This window comes from Hyla sarda, chromosome 1 (assembly GCF_029499605.1).
Source record: "Hyla sarda isolate aHylSar1 chromosome 1, aHylSar1.hap1, whole genome shotgun sequence".
Taxonomy (NCBI): Eukaryota; Metazoa; Chordata; class Amphibia; order Anura; family Hylidae; genus Hyla; species Hyla sarda.
Genome location: NC_079189.1, coordinates 274,582,702 through 274,599,287, shown reverse-complemented (window position 1 = coordinate 274,599,287; position 16,586 = coordinate 274,582,702).

Sequence of the window (16,586 nt, the reverse complement as noted above, 5' to 3'; positions counted from 1 at the left end):
CCACAGTCCAGGTGTTAGTCCCCTTGAAACAACTTTTAAATCACTATTGTGGCCAGAAAGAGCCCCTGTGGGTTTAAAAATTCGCCTGCCCATTGAAGTCAATGGCGGTTCACCTGGTTCGCAAATTTTTGTGGAAGTTCGTGTTCGCGGATCGCGAACCGAAAATTTTATGTTAGCGACATCACTAACCCCAACCCATCATACAATCTCACTCAAACTCCCCTCAAGGGCACCATATTTCAGCTCCAGAAATCAGGAGTAATTATAGGTGTACTCCTTACGTAAAATGCGCTTCTGCCTCTACTTCATTGATAGATCATACTCCCAAAGAACAGCGAACAACAAGAACTACCTCACAAAATGCGAAGTGTGTCCTCACACCTATGACAACATGGGACTTTGAACCCTCAGATGGCACACCATCACCATTGCTGGACAAAAAAGACCATCCTTCTTGGTCGTCTCAGTCCTCCTGCTCCGACTTGATGATGCCCCGGTCGAAGACGACAGTAAATTGAGAGAATATTTGAGGCACCTGCCAACGAAAGATGACTTCCGTAGTTTTTTGAGTGAAATGAAGTCCACCCTCAAAGAAGAAATAGCTACAGTGAGGCATGATATTTGAGTCATTCAACAGAGAGTTGATATTTTAGAGGACAACCATGATGATACAAGAACCTATATCTCCTCCCTACGATCTACAGTTGCCGCACAACATACTACCCTGTGCGAATACCAACGTCACATGGAGGATCTCGACAACAGGGGAAGGAGACGCAACATTAGGGTCAAGGGGCTCCCGGAAGCCACTCAAGAAGAGGACTTGAAAATTACTTTAGAGGCCATATCTAGAGATGAGTGAACTTTTCAAAAATTCGGTTTGGCCGTTTTGCCGAATTTTTCTGAAAAGTTCGTTTCGGGACGAATAAATTCTTGGCGAAACTGTATTAAAAACGGCAATTTCTATTTTTGTCATGCAGATTACAGGCATTGCCATTAGAATCACTGCTGCAGAACGTCTATGTGGTAGCAGGGAGACAAAATTGAAGAGGATAAAGAGATCTTTTATGTCATATTTAATGTAATTTGATGTGAAATTTACATTTTTACATTACCCATTCTGCGAGCATTGAGCTGGCGGTCCTCTGCCAGGTGAGATACCACCTGTTCCAACCCCTGCCTCCCAGTGCCCCACTGATTATGAAAGTACAAATGTTTCATTTAATCAGTGTAGTGAATATAGGCCGAAGATATTATTTCTTGGGGAAAATATGGTGGATCTTTGTCTCCTGTCCCCTTACTGTCTGGGACCCTGTTTGAAATGTATATATCCTCTTGACCTTTGATTATTTTCCTTTGGCTGTATACCCCCCGGTCCTGTTTGATCTTGCCTCCATTTGGTCATCTCCCTGTTGTTGGTTACTTTACATATCCCTTGGCCCCTAGCTGTGATGAGCCTCAAGACAGCTAGTTTGCTGATTGGGTTAATCGTGCATATCCTGCCAGTTTGGTGCCAACTGGAACAAAAGGTTTACATTTTACATACAGTGAAATATGTCCCAGTGTAGAAATATGTTTTTCCGGGCTCCCCTTAGTAGCCATAGTTATATATGCCCCAGAATCATGATCCCCGAATAATAGGCTGTATGTAGAACCCAAACATGACCCCATTGTACCCATAGATTAAGCTGTATGTATCCTATACCTATGTATAACGCCTTCATGTATCCTATCAAAATGTGCGTTATAATGTCACCATATCAATAAGTGTACTGCCATCTATGTCACATCTGTTGTGTATGATGGAAGTTATGATTTATGGACTATCAATCTGTGTTTGAGAGGAGGTTGGGACATTTGGGAGGTGGGAGGATGTGGGCTGATCTAAGAAAAAACTGGAGACCTCCCTTCTAACCCAACCCTCTGCTGCACCCATAAAAGTGGTGGTCCAACACAAGCAAGTTGTTACAAGTTTGGGGCCCATTCTGAATGGACTTGGGCCGCTATTTTCTTCCTTGGCCCCAGGACGGATTAGGACATTACTCAACGAAGTTGAGTATGGAACTCTTCTGATTTTTATTCCCCTTTTATTTTGTATAACTGTTTTGCACATTTTGTATGTCTGTTTCTTTAACTCTTTTTGTAATTAAGTACTGTACCCTTTATGTACATTAAAGCCATAACTTTAATGCGTAGCCTTGTATGCGCTAATGAACCTATAGCCCTATAGCTTATATAGTTGTATTAGTGTATAAGTGTGGCTCGTGCCGTTACCATAGTTTTGGTGTCAAAGTGCAGAGTGCAAGCATCTGTGTATGAACGGAGGCGTTCTATCGGCCTACTGATAGATGGTGGCAGCGTATTGGTGTGTGGGCATGTGGACTGGTTTTGGGGTGTGTGTAGCTCATTTTTAGGGCCTATTGTGGTAGGTGTGTGTGAAAGTGAGCGTGGAAGCAGAGTACCCCTATACCTTCCCAGCCGAGGTCACGTGTGCAGGAAAGACATGGGGACCTACAAACAGTGTGTATTTAAGTTGTGTCACTGGCTCATAAGGGAGCAGAGCGTGCTCAATAGAGCCGAGAGTGAACGTGCCACGGTGGCAGCTTAGAGTTAGAATATTAGAGTAAATATTCTGCTGGTTTTGAGTTTCTGTTGTCCGCTCACTCTTTTCTGAGAAGCGTGGACGTGTCCGTACGCCAGGTCGTGAGTTATAGCTCATTGCTATTTCTCCAACATGTTTCATTGGATTCTTGTGATAATTCCACAGGTCATATGAAGTCAAGGGCCAAAGGGCCTCAGAATTACAACCCCTAAGATTAAAAGATGAATGTTGAAATCTCTATTGAAGATGTATGTTAGCTAGTGTTACCATCCAAAAATGTAAGGCCCAAGCCCAGAAGCATCAGTAAGCCAAGTAGTTCCTGAAAGACACAGGAGCAGTCAGGCAGCTAGTGCTACCATCAAATTTTTTTTGGGCCCAGGCCCAGCAGCAACAGTAAGCCAAGTAGCTCCTGAAACACATAGAGTGGAGCAGGAAGCAACATGAGTACACAAGAGGGGTCCACAACCCGTAACATTAAAAGTTGAATGTTTAAATCTCTATAGAAGATGCATGTTAGCTAGTGTTACAATCCAAAAATGTAAGGCCCAAGCCCAGAAGCATCAGTAAGCCAAGTAGTTCCTGAAAGACACAGGAGCAGTCAGGCAGTACACCAGAGGGTTTCATAACTCCTTACATTGAAAGATCAATGTTGAAATCTCAATTAAGCATTTATGTTAACTAGTGCTACCATAACATAAATTGAGATAATATCCCAGTCCCAGCAGCATCAGAAAACGATATATTGGCTGAATGACAGCCTGGAGGTGTTGAAAGCATAAGGAGCCCAAATAGTGTCAGGATGGTACAGCCTGAAGGTGGCTGAAGCATGAGGAGACCATATAGTGGCTGAATGACACAGCGTGGAGGTGTTGGCAACATGAGGAGACCATATAGTGGCTGAGTGGCACAGCCAGGAGTTGGCAGCAGCATGAGTAGACACTAGGCCTTCACAATCCCTAAGATTAAAAGATGAATTCAGAAATTTAAACCAAAGATTTTGGATAGCTAGTGCTACCTACCATAACAACATTTTTATTTCCAGGCCCAGCATCAGTATCAGTAAACCATATATTTCCTGAATGACACAGCCTGGAGTTGGCTGAAGCATGAGTTGAAATGTATGATTTTTTTTTATTGTAGTAAATTTGAGTAGCCGTATTAGTCCAGTAATGCAGATGCAAATCTAAGAATGTTGCAGTATCTTGTAATACCTTTTTTATTGGACTAACCGAATTTTGTAGAGACAAGCTTTCGGGATTCCTCCCTTTATCAAGTCCAAAGCAAATCTAAGCTCAAGAGCAGAAGACACAGGTTACATCTGACAAATATGCGGGGGTTAAGACAATAGATGTGGAGAATTCACACTAAGATGGGCCATAAATTGTCCTGCTATAGGAACAAGACTAAATAGATAAGGATGAGAAAAAGGGGGAGGGAGGGGGAGCAGGGGAGAGACTGATAAGTAAGCAGGACAAAGTGAGATGCAAAATAGAATCCAGTACAGGTTATAAGAGAGTACAGTACAGGTTATAAGAAATTTTGATAATGAGATAAGAAGCTCAAATCCACATTGAGTCCCCTGTTTTTCGAGTCAAAAGCCAGTATCATTTTGGCTTCAAAATGTGTTTTTGAAATTCCCTCTCAGTATCCTGATTGTAAAGTCATGTATGGAGTGGCCTGTTTGGGTAGATTGATGTCCAACTGGGGTGCAGTATTCATTTTCTTTATGGCGGTTGATTGAATGTCTGTGTATATTCATCCTTTCGTTGAGTTTCCGGCTGGTTTCACCAATGTAGCATCCCATGTCACACTTGGTGCATTGTATCATGTAGACCACATTTGGGGATGTACAGGAGTATAGTCCCCTAATGTTATATGTCTTGTTGTTGTGGGTGGCTTCCATCTTGGTACAGATATGTTGGCAGAGTTTACAGCGAGGTTTGGTCCCATTGTCTGTCCTTTCTGTAGGTAATTTTCGGCTGATCAGCTTTTTTTGTAAATTGTGTGGTTGTCTGAAGGCCAAGATGGGAGATTTCTTTTAGCATCTCATCTTCCGCTAGTATTGGCTGCAGGTCCTTGATAATTTTGCATATTTCTTCAAGGGCCTGATTGTATGTGGCTGCCAGTGGTACACGTGGTGATGGTTGTATCTCTCTGTATTGTAGCAGGTGTTCCCGTGGTATTTGAAGGGCGGAGTGTATTTTCCTATTGATGGTCCTTGGTTTGTATCCATTTTGTTTGAATTTCTCAGACAGTGTTTGTAGGTGCATGTCTCTGTCATCAGGGTTGGAGCAGATGCGATGGTACCTGGTAGCTTGGCTGTATATGATGCCTTTCTTTGTGTGTGAAGGATGAAAACTGGATTTATGTAGATAGCTGGATCGGTCTGTGGGTTTTCTGTACACAGACGTTTGTATTGTGTTCCTGTTTATTGTGACAGTAGTGTCCAGGAAGTTCACACTTTCTGTAGAGAAGTCCATTTTGAGTTTGATAGATGGATTAAATGTGTTAAAGGCAACATGAAACTTTCTGAGTTCTTCTTTTCCTTCTGTCCAAATGATGAAAATATCATCAATGTAACGGTAGTATCTGTAGGGTTTGTGAAGTTGTGTGTCTAGAAATCGTTGTTCAAGGTCAGCCATGAATAGGTTGGCATATTGTGGTGCCATCCTGGTCCCCATTGCAGTGCCCATCATTTGTAGATATATGTCGCTGTTGAAATTGAAGTAGTTGTGTGTTAGGATGAATTCTATTAGTTTAGTGATGACTCCAGGGCTGTATTTCCGGTTGTGGGTTTGGGATGAGCAGGCATCAATTCCATCTCTGTGTGGGATGTTGCTGTACAGGGATTCTACAACCATTGTTACTAATATGGAGTTGGCAGACAAGTTTGTAATCTGATTGAGTTTGTTAAAGTCAGTTTTGAAATTCAAATTGATGATTTTGAAATTGAACTTTTAACTCCCAAGTTTTAGTGTCCCTGACCCCGGCATGTGGGTACAAAGGGCCAAATTTAACAAGCCCCCACAGGGCTCATGTGGCCGTGAGATGTAGGTGCAATGTCTCCATTGCCCTGACCTGCCATTGTTTCCAACACTTTTTGCCAAGGCAAACCATGTGAAGAACAGCGTGACCTGCACACATGGTATGCTGAGACTTGTTAGGGCAGTGGAGGCTGAGGACATGGTGGAGGATTAGGAGGTGGAGTCTCACAATGTCAAAGGACCAACAGGCTGATAGAGTGGAGCAGGAAGCTGCATGAGTACACAACAGGGGTTCACAACCCCTAAAATTAAAAGGTGAATGTTGAAATCTCTATTGAAGATGCATGTTAGGTAGTGCTACCATCCAAAAATGTAAGGCCCAAGCCCAGAAACATCAGTGAGCCAAGTAGTTCCTGAAAGACACAATCAGGAAAAGGCATCAGCAGTACACAAGAGGGTTTCATAACCCCTTACATTGAAAGATCAATGTTGAAATTTCTATTAAGCATGTATTTAGCTAGTGCAAAACATCCAAAAATTTAAGGCCGACGCCCAGAAGCATCAATAAGCCAAGGAATGAATGACTTAAAGCCTACTGGAACTGAGGAACTTCAAAATGGTAACTCTACCACCTGGGATAGTCGATCAATTCCAACAGCCGGTGGTCAGTATCCACAGTTCCCTTTTCCTGCTTGTCCTTGGCAATATTCCTTTTATTAGTGGTCTGGTATCAACATGGCAATAATGCTGGGAGAACCTGGAGTTGGCGGCAGATGAGGAGACAATAGGGTCTCACAATCTCTCAGAATAAAAGATGGATTTTGACATTTTCATTGAAGATAAATGATAGGCCCAGCAGCATCACTAAATCATGTAGTTGCTGAATGACACAGACAGGAGCAGTCTGCAGCAGGAGTGCACAAGAGGGTTTCATAACCCCTAAGATTGAAAGATAAATGTTGAAATCTCAATTCAGCATGTATGTAAGCTAGTGCTAACATTCAAAAATATAAGGCCCAAGCCCAGCAGCATCACTAAGCCAAGTAGTTCCTGAAACACACAGCCTGGAGCAGGCATCAGCATGAGTTTACAAGAGGGCTTCACAACCCCTAAACATTAAAATGTTAATGTTGAAATCTGTATACAAGATGTATGTTAGCTAGTGCTAACACATAAAAAATTTTTAGGCATAGGCCCAGCAGCATCACTAAACCATATAGTTTCTGAAACACACAGCCTGGAGCAGGAAGCAGGATGCGTACATAAGAGGGCTTCACAACCCCTAACATTAAAAGATCAATGTTGAAATCTCGATTGAGCATGTATATTTGCTAGTGCTAACATAAAAATTGTAATATTCAAGACAGTCCCAGCAGCATCAGAAATCAATATATTGGCGATATGACACAGTCTGAAGGTGGGGAAAGCATAAGGAGCCCATATAGTGTCTGAATGGTACAGCCTGGAGTTGGCTGATGCGTGAGGAGACCATATAGTGGCTGAATGGCTCAGCCTGGAGTTGGCAGAAGCATAAGGAGGCAAAATAGTGGTTGATTGAAACAGCCTGGAGGGGCAGCGGCAGCATCTTAAGTCCTGAAAGTGACCCGGCGACAGAGTGGTGCAGTGGGTAGCAATACCAGTACCTGGTTATGAAGGTGAGTGAAAGAGTGGCTGGAAGGTTTGTAACTGGGGAGCAGTGCCTTAAATCTGTTTGGCAGTATCCATATTTGCGCAGTGTTGGTGTAGCACCATGGTCAATCTCCTCTGATGCATCTGGCATTGGTGGGTGGAAATCCTGGCTAATCCATGCCTGATTCATCTTCACAAAGGTCAGTATCTCCACATTTTTCGTGGACACACGAGTTCTCCTTGGAGTGACTATGGCCCCCGCCGCACTAAACACCCACTCTGATGCCACACTACTGGCCGGGCAGGACAGCTTTTCCAGGGCAAACTCGGCAAGTTGCGGCCACAATTCAAGTTTGGCTGCCTATAAGTCCAGCGGTTCTTCAAGGTGTGTTGGCATGGGCATGTCAAGGTATGCCCCCACCTGCTGGTTCAGGTCCTGCTCCATGTCTACCTGCTGCTGATGAGGCTGGTACTGCTCCTGCCACCCCACCCCTCCCCAGCAGCCATGGCAATGGAAGGTGAGCGCAGAGGGCCCCCTGAGTAAGACCTGCTAGTGTATGGACGATGGCGCTGATAGGCATCAGCCAACTGACTACGTAGGATCTCTCTGTAGTAGGTCAGTTTGTCCTCCCTCTTAGTGGGTGTAAAAAAAAAAAGGCACCCATTTTATGCCGGTAGTGAGGGTCCAATAAGGTGGAGACCCAGAAGTCATTCCGCTCCTGAATGGTGACAATTCGGCTGTCACTACGCAAGCATGTGAGCATGCATCGTGCCATTTGTGCAAGTGACTCGGAGGGACTCCCTGCCTCCATCTCCACTGCATACTGCCACTGTATCTCTGGGTCCTCTGCCGTGCCTTCCTCATAACCCTCTAGCTACTCTGGTTCATCATGCTCCACCTCTCCTGTCAGATGACTAGAAACACTGCCCATCTCATCAAACCTAAACTGTGCCCCTCATCCTCCTCCTCCAGTTCAGCCCCCACAGGGATCATGTGGCATTGAGATGTAGGCGCAACGTCTCCATTGTCCTGACTAGCCATCGTTTCCAACACTTGTATGAAATGAAGCAGTGGAATGAAGTCGTTCATCCCGTAATCCTGGCAACTTACATATAATGTGGCTTCCTCAAAGGGCCTGAGCAAACGGCAGGTGTCACGTATGAGCTGCCACTGGTTCACATTGAAGTTACACACGAGATTACCCCTATTGGATCATCAAGAAATCGGTGATGGCTTTTCTCTGTTCGTACAGTCGGTCCAACATATGCAGGGTTGAATTCCAACTGGTAGCAACGTCACAAATCAGACTATGTTGGGAGATACCATTCTGACGCTGCATCTCAAGGAGGGTGTGCTTTGCGGTGTACGAGTGGCTGAAGTGCATGCAAAGTTTCCTTCCCATTCTTAGGGTGTCTTGTAAATGGGGGGGGGGGAACACTTCAGGAACTGCTTGACAACCAGATTTAACATGTGCATGGGTCACTCTTCCTTGTTGTAGCGCGGCCACAATGTTCTTCCTGTTGTTGGTCACCATGGTTCCCATTTCCAGTTTTTGCGGAGTAAGCCATGCTCCGATTTCTTTATGAATTACTCTTAGCAGTGTTAAAGATGGGTTAATGTGTGGCCTTAATCTGTGAGTGACTACCGCTTTACTATTTTTCCGAGTGTCGACGTAAGAAAATTCACACCAGGCCAGATTGGTATGAGTTCCCTCCTCGGTGTTGACTCCAGGGAGTTCTCCTTTATTACAGGAAGTAAATTAGGTTTTTACATTTGGAAAAAGGAGGGTTGGTTATGACATCACAATTAGCATGTTACATTTTGATTGGTTGTTCGATTATTGTGTCCGTATATATTAGCATATCTAGTGTCCATTAATTTATTGGCAGACGTTCTCTCTTTTTTTTTTTTTTTTTTATAACAAGTAAATTTTTATTCCAAAATTTTCATGAAATAAAGACATGAGTAACAATATATACATCCAAAGGCACTTAACGGATATAGGTGTATTTTCCGAATCAGGATGCATAGCTATAACAAATATATAAATCTTCACAGCAAAAGTGAAATACAAAATTAACAAGTTGACTCTAAAATGCATTAATAAAGTAAACGAAATATATGCACTCGCTTCAACCTGAGATTAAAACATTGGTTAGCCAATCGGAAGAGTTAGCGTAAGAAGAATTTCCCCTAATCACCTGAGGATTATGAAAGGTATTATAATTGTACTGTGTTGTGAATGCTGGTTAACCATATATCCCATCTAGTTAAAAATGTAGAATCCGTACCAAGGGCACACAAGACCTTATATTCATGCCAACAGTCCAAATTTATTCCCTGTACTATTTCTCTAATAGTAGGGATTACTGGTGTCTTCCATTTTTTTGTGATGGAGTGTCTTGCCATGATAAGTGCATGGAGAATAACGGTTTTATGGAAAAAGGAGTACTTTTCAATATTTATATTAAGAAGGGCAAAGGCAGGTTTCAATATAATTGGGAGGCCACATATTTGGGACAAGAATCTGCCTAGTTTAGTTTTTTCCAAAAGGCAAGTATCTGAGGACAATCCCACCACATATGCATAAATGTACCCGATTTATCTCCAGCAAACATCCGTATGAGACGAGAACTGGGCTAAGCGACAAGGGGTTAGGTACCACATATAGAATAGTATTTTAGAAGTTTCCAAATGACTTATGCATTTAGAAAATTTAGGTATGATAGAGTGGGCTTTATTCCATTGGTGGGTAGTAAAATTACTATTCAGATCAGATTCCCACCTAGTTTTGTACACAGTAGAAGTAAGTAGTGTAGATTTAAGGAGAAAGCTATAACTCCAAGATATGTTGTGTCCTACTTGTTTTGTGTTGTTTAGCCATTTAATGAGTTCAGAGTCAACTGTATCTAAGGGGGCTTTAAGAGAGAACAATGCGTGGCGGAGTTGAAGGTATTTGTAGAATTCCTTATGAGGATTTCCAAATTGTTCATGCAATGTTTCAAATGGGACGCAAAGCTTACTGTCCCATATATCATCTAATATAATTTATTCCCCCTAGAAACCCACCCCATTATATTAAGGTCAGGAATACGGGCCATTAGTGTGAGTATATGAGAGTGAAGGATATCGATAGTACACAATTTATGTTTTAGGATGCAGTGGTTCCATCATTGGAGTGTGGCTCCTAGGGTTGGGTGTGAAAAAGAAAAGTCGGACTTAAATACGTAAGCCGCAGTGAGGATGTGCCTGACAGATAACTTCCCCAAAAGCGAGGTTTCCATTACCACCCACAGTTTTAAGTTGCTCCATGTGGACTGCTCTATAGTAATGGACAATGGAGGGACAACCTATACCCCACTCTGCAATAGGTGGGAAAAGGGATGTCATTTGGATTCTATGTCTCCTTTTAACCCATATAAACTGCATTAGAATGGACTGGATTTTACGTAAATATGAAAAAGGAAGGTAGATTGGGACATTCCTAAACGTGTATAAAATTTTTGGAAGAATCATTTTGATTGCTGCCACCCTCCCCAACCACGAGACACCCACAGCCGGAAGGTTGGCGACACCATTTTTTAGAGTTTTTAGTAGCAAAAGATTGCTACAAGGGTAAGTTGTATTCCCAAATACGTAATTGAGTCTTTAGCCCAAGGGAAAGGGAAGCGGGATTTGATAGTTTGGACCAGCTTTGAAGAGAGCCCCAATCCCAGGATATGAAACTTATTGTTATTAATTTTGTAATAGGAGATGTCGCTAAAGGCGTTCAAATCTTCCACGATATTAGGTAGGGAGAACAAAGGGTTTCTACATATTATAAGGACATCATCTGCAAAGAGCCCAATATGATGATTATGGTCCCCTATATCAATGCCTGAAACATTGGGGTTCGTTCTAATTCTCTCCGCCAATGGCTCCATTGCTAAAGCGAAAATTAGTGGGGATAGAGGGCACCCCTGACGGGTCCCGTTGGTAATGGAAAAGGAGTCAGACAGGAACCCAGACGTGAAAACTGCAGCAGAAGGTTGGGTATACAGTGCCAACACAGCAGTTTTGATATCATTAACCAAGCCAAATTTAAAAAGGACGAGGTCCAAGTAACACCAGTTGATCCTGACGAACGCCTCCTCCGCATCCAACGCCAGCAGCAGAGAAGGCGTCCAACAGGTCTCCACATGGTACAACAAATCAATAAACCATCTGGTGCCATCCACCGTCTGCCTCTGCTTGATAAAGCCGACTTGATCACTTTTAATTAACGTAGGAAGTATTTTGTTCAGTCTGTTAGCGATAATTTTTGCATACATTTTTAAGTCGACATTTAATAACGAGATAGGGCGGAAATTTTCGGGTTTGTCTGGAGTTTTCCCAGGCTTAGGGAGGGTGACTATTATGGCTTTTAGCATTTCGGGGGAATATAACCTTTATGGAATATTTCGTTGTACATAGGGAGAAGATGGCTAGATAGTAGTCTCTGAAAGCGTTTGTAATATTCTCCCGTAAAACCATCTGGACCCGGCGATTTATTAAGTTTTAAAGATGAAATTACTGACGAAAGTTCAAGGGCAGATATGGGTTTATTTAGGTCTTCTAAAATATCTGCAGTAACCGTCGGCAAGTGAAGGTCTCTCAAGAAGGCTTTAACCTCTTCAGGACCCAGGGCGTATGGATACGCCCTCACACCCTGGGCCTTAAGGACCCAGGGCGTATCCATATGCTCTGGCGTTTTCCGGTCTCCGCCGTTCGCCAGGCGGAGATCGGAACGGCATGCCTACTGATATCGTTCAGTAGGCATGCCGTGCAAAGGCCGAGGGGGATCCCGGGACCCCCGCATATCGGCGCAGATCGCGGACGAATTCACGTCCGCGATCTGCGGCGATTCCGGGTATTCGGGTCACTTGTGACCCGATGACCCGGAAAAGGAAGGTGATCAGCAGTGTACGATACACCTCCAATCACCTCCAGGTGCTGGGGAGCGGTGACAATACTGTCACCACCCCAGCAGCGCTGCTATTGGCCGGCGATCGTCGGCCAATAGCAGTGCAGCAGAGGAGGGGTTAACGGTCCCCTCACGCAGCTCTGCACGCTCGCTGAGTTCAGTCAGCTGGCAGAGCTGTGTGAGGAGGACCGGTATCCCCCCTCGGAGTGCCGGAGCCCCCTCAGAAAGAAGAAGAGCCCCTAGATCAGGGTCAGCTTGTTGCAGGGAAAGGTAGGGTAAAACAGTAAAACAAAAGTGAAAGTAAAAGTAAAAAAAAAATAAAAAGTAACCCCCCCCCGACCCCCTAATAGGACCCCAAGGGTCCGCCGTCACCTGATCCATGTGACCCCGGGCCCTATTAGGGGTTCAGGGTGCTGCGTGTGCCACCACTTTTTTTTTTCTGCTACAGTTACACCAAGCACCACGCACCCCCCATGAGAGTGACCCAGTGGCCGACACAAGTACGGGTGGCAATGCCGCTCGTAATAGGAGTCCGGCCTCCCAAACAAGTGCACTGGAGCCCCTTCCGTTGCCCCTGTCTTGAGCCCCCCAGAGGGTTATCAGCCACGGATTCCTGAGTATGTTGGCGACTCAGGAATCCGGATTGACCATGCTGGCTTCACTGATCTGGACTTTACGTTTTTTTTCAGTGACAGCCTGGTCAATCTAATGGTGGAGCAAACAAACTTGTATGCCCAGCAGTTCATTGCCCACCACCCCGATTAGTTTTTTTGCCAGGTCCAATGAATGGTACGCCATTGATGCAGCGGAAATGAGGACATTTTGGGGCCTCTCGCTGCATATGGGCCTGGTCAAAAACCAAGTGTCCGTCATTACTGGAGCGGGGACGTCCTCTATCAGACCCCGCTTTACAGTATGACGATGACACGGAAGCGGTACGAGGCGATTCGGAAATGCCTGCATTATGCAGGGGCTTCCTAAATGCGACATGCCCCCCGAGCAAAATTTGCTCTCAAAAAGCCAAATATTACTCCTTCTCTTCTGAGCATTGTAGTTTGCCCATAGTGCACTTCAGGTCAACTTATGGGGTACCGCCATACTCAAAAGAGATGGGGTTACAAATTTTGGGGGGTCTTTTCTGCTATTAACCCTTGCAAAAAGGTAAAATATGAGAGGAAACACACATTTTAGTAGAAAAAATCATATTTTTTTTTTTTTAAATATGCAAAAGTTGTGAAACACCTGTGGGGTATTAAGGCTCACTTAATTCCTTGTTACGTTCCTTAAGGGGTCTAGTTTCCAAAATGGTATGCCATGTGTTTTTTTTTTTTTTGCTGTTCTGGCACCATTGGGGCTTCCTAAATGCAACATGCCCCCAAAAACCATTTCAGAAAAACGTACTCTCCAAAATCCCCTTGTCGCTCCTTCGCTTCTGAGCCCTCTACTGCGCCCGCCGAACAATTTACATAGACATATGAGGTATGTGCTTACTCGAGAGAAATTGGGCTACAAATATAAGTATACATTTTCTCCTTTTACCCCTTGTAAAAATTCAAAAATTGGGTCTACAAGAACATGCAAGTGTAAAAAATGAAGATTGTGAATTTTCTCCTTCACTTTGCTGCTATTCCTGTGAAACACCTAAAGGGTTAAAATGCTGACTGAATGTCATTTTGAATACTTTTGGGGGTGCAGTTTTTATAATGGGGTCATTTGTGGGGTATTTCTTATATGAAGACCCTTCAAATCCACTTCAAACCTGAACTGGTCCCTGAAAAATAGTGAGTTTGAAAATTTTGTGAAAAATTGCTGCTGAACTCTGAAGCCCTCTGGTGTCTTCCAAAAGTAAAAACGCATCAATTTTATGATGCAAACATAAAGTAGACATATTGTATATGTGAATAACAATTTTTTTTTATTTGGAATATCCATTTTCCTTACAAGCAGAGAGCTTCAAAGTTAGAAAAATTCAACATTTTCAACTTTTTCATCAAATTTTGGGATTTTTCACCATGAAAGGATGCAAGTTACCACAAAATTTTACCACTATGTTAAAGTAGAATATGTCATGAAAAAACAATCTCGGAATCAGAATGATAATTAAAAGCATTCCAGAGTTATTAGTGTTTAAAGTGACAGTGGTCAGATGTTCAAAAGATGGCCGTGTCCTAAGGTGTAAAATGGCCGGGTCCTTAAGGGGTTAATCAAAGGTAGTATTTATGTCGCTATTTAAATGATATAATCTTTTATAATAGTCGGCCAATACATTCGCTATGGAGTGGGGGTTGATTACTTTCTCACTATTGGGAGAATGTATGTAAGGAATTTTGGTCTTGGCTGATGTAGCTTTGTAACGGTTAGCCAACATCTTTCCCGCTCTATTACCTTGCCAATAAAATTGGGTATTAAGTTGTTTTAGGTAAAAATCTAATTGATAATGTAGAAGCTGGTAAAGTTGAAATCGTAATACAGTTAACTGTTTGAGTACAGTAGGGTTTCTAGTTAGTTTATGGTCATCTTCAAGGGGTTTGATGGCTTTAGTTAATTCTAACGTCATAGATATCCTAGACTTTTTTTTTTGATAGAGGTTAGCTTGAGACATATCCCGCTCAGGACTGCCTTATGGGCACACCAATTGATAAAGACCGATGTAGCATCTGGGTCATTAAGCTGAAAAAATTCAGTCAGTTCCTTTTCAATCAAACTAGAGGAAGCTAAATCAGATAATAATGAATTGTTAAGCCTCCAGAGAAAGGTAGGGGCTCTATTGAACTCCTCTTTATTAGAGATCGTAACCGGGGCATGATCAGACCAGCTGATAATGCCGATTTTTGAGGAAATCACATTTTGTAGGAGCCACTTGTCAACCACAATTAAGTCTATGCGGGAGTATATATGATGTGAGTGTGAAAAAAAGTGTGAAATCTCTTTCTTTTGCATTTAAGGATCTCCAGGAATCTTATAAGTCCTCTTTGAATAAGAGGTTATAGATGTCTGTATTTCTCTCAGAGGGTATAAGAGGGGTTTTGTCAATATGTGGAGAGAGGACTTTATTAAAATCACCCAGGATCAAAAGTGACCCATATCTATTCGTAGAGACAACCTTCAGCACATGTGCCAAAAACTTGCCTTGTTTTTTGTTAGGTGCGTATACATTCACAAGAGTAAATTTAGCATTATTAATTTCACAATTAATTAATATATACCGACAATATGGGTCATAAACGATGTTTACAAAAGTGAAGGCTATGGAGTCCTTGAATGCTACTAGTACACCCTTTTTTTTTCTTAACATTTGGGGAAAAGAATATATGAGGGAACTTTTTGTTTCTGACTCTATGGGCATCAGTTTCTAGGAAATGGGTTTCTTGGGCACACAATATATCGCAGTTCAATTTACGGCTTTCTGACCACATTAAACTTCGTTTAAATGGGCTATTGAGACCTTTAACGTTCAATGTTGAAATTCTAAGAACCATGAGGAATGATACGGTAGTACGCTATATGTCGATTGTCTAATCTTTTGGTGTGGAGTATATTAGGTGATACAGAGTAGGTTACTGAATTGGCTAGTGAATTCGTTGGCAAGACAGTGTATGGGCGAGTGTAAATAAGAACAAACACAATATGCACAAGTAACAATAATAACATAGTGTGATATGTTAACGTTCTACAAGAACAAGCCATAGCCTTACGGAAAAAATTGGCATGGAGGGGGGAAAATATAATGTAACGGGTGAAAGATGTCCGACCCCGAACTTCTACATCTACTAACAACCGCATACTGCACATAGAGAAGAAGAGGACAGTGCAGGCTGACCCCCAGCTCCAATAGTCCCTGGAATACAATGTCCATCTTGAGCCTCAACGAATGCAAAGAATCCATGTACCTGGTGAGATAAAAGAGAAAACAAACAAAGACCAGGAGCAGTAACAAGTGGGACTATAGATTAGGTAAGTAAGAAAGAAAGATTAGAGCAATAGAAAAGACAAGCGGAGAGGTTCAATGCCCCAAGAAGGACATCAATGGAGAGAGATTGCGAGGCAGATCATCCAATTTTCAAGAGGAGGTTCTTCAAGTCGGGGATTTTGGACCGCCCTGGAATCTGGAAGAGTCCTGAGCAGAAATGTCAGAGGTTTTAGTCCCCACCGTGGTCCATTCTTGATGGAGTGACAGATCCTTCCCTTGCAGATAATCCACCATTGATTTTACGTTACGTTACGGGAACCACTTGCTGATAGTTAGGAGGGCTTCTTTCGGAGTAAGAAAGGAGTGGGTGGCTCCATTTCTGTGCACGAGAAGTTTCATGGGGAGTCCCCAACGGTAATGGACTCCTTCTTCCCGGAGAATGGTTGTAGAGGTAGAGAAGGCTTTGTGTCTCTTAAGGGTGGCCGCAGAGAGGTCAGCGAACAGAGAGATCTTAGAGA